The sequence below is a fragment of the Pygoscelis adeliae genome, unplaced genomic scaffold, assembly GCF_000699105.1.
Source record: "Pygoscelis adeliae isolate BGI_AS28 unplaced genomic scaffold, ASM69910v1 Scaffold173, whole genome shotgun sequence".
In the NCBI taxonomy this organism is placed as follows: domain Eukaryota; kingdom Metazoa; phylum Chordata; class Aves; order Sphenisciformes; family Spheniscidae; genus Pygoscelis; species Pygoscelis adeliae.
The window spans coordinates 58,220-59,594 of NW_008824409.1; positions in this window are offsets into that span (position 1 = coordinate 58,220).

Genomic DNA, 1,375 nt, shown 5'->3' on the forward strand with positions numbered 1-1,375 from the left:
CCCTGCCACCAGACAGCGTATATCAAAAGCTAATATAGCTCAATAATTTTGTTCAAGATTGTTTTGCAAAGATGTACCTACAAGTATGATACATCCTCACTATCAGCATACCTGGTACGGCACTAATTCCATCCCAGTTCAAATTTTCTAATCAGAAACCTATTATCTGTATTTGCTCTTTTATTATACGGTTTGCTAAGGAGGGGTGCATTTGCATCTTTCCAAGAATTTTATCCTGTAGGCATTGGAACTTGGAAGTAGAAATTAGCCATAATGTTAAACGGACTCAGGAGTTTAAAAGTAGTATTGTAAGCAAGCTTCTTATTCTATATGTTTCTTACTTATGCCAGCAATAACACTTTGAATTGCTCTAACTAAACTTAAAGTATTAAAAAATACTTCCTTGCCGTTGTTTATTCTGTGGACTTGGACAACGAAAATGAAATAATTTCACTTTCATTTTGAGGAGTTTTCCAGTTCTCACTTTTGCAGTGTTTGGGCTATGAAGACCTCATCACAATGCTAGCCCCACCTTCTCCACGGGGAAGCGCCTGTCACAATGCAGATCTGTTTACTGTGAATTTTTGTCTGCTCTCAGCTTCGCGCTTTCTTGGCACTACTGTTCTTAATTCTCTTCCATTATTCCCTGTCAGTCCTTTGACTGGTTTGTTTTTTCTAGATTAATTTCTGGGATATTTTCACTGAAGTCAAGCACAGTAGCACAGAGCGTGGCTCATATATTCTTCCCTCTTCATTTTATGTATTTGAAGTTAGAATATCTCTGCGTACTTTTTGGATTAAGCTTTGTGTTCACATCAGTCAAATTCTAGCTAGGTTTGCAAGCGCGAGATACTTTTCAGTTCCCTCTGTCAACATAATAAGGCCTGTGGAAGGATAAAAGAAAGGCCTGTCTTACTCTGTGGTGGTTATTTGGACATTAACACTTCTCTTCCATCAGTCTTGGTAAGAGTTATTGACGCCCCAAGTTCAGAACAGAGCTGATCATGCCAGCAGTGCCGAGGAGCTCAACGAGCTGCACCACATAGGGGAAAATACGCGTGGAAACGTGCGTTACGTTCCTGCCTGTGCCCCGTCCTGCATTGCTCGGGGAAACGACCGTCCTTTTCTGTAGGACGTTTCATGAGACGGCGCTTGGAATTATGCGTGTGCTTTCAGGGTAAGAACTACAGTGCCAGACTAAGTCCCAAAGCGATCACCTGGCCAGTGGTAACAGCGCTCTACGGAAGGTCACCCCGTCCCCGCGCGCTGCCGCGGCGGCCCTTGCCGGGGTGACGGGGCTGTGCCCCTGCGGGGCGGCGGGGGCTGGACGCAGAGGAGCCCCCGGATTTGGGGCTACCTCCGTGAGGGGCAGAGG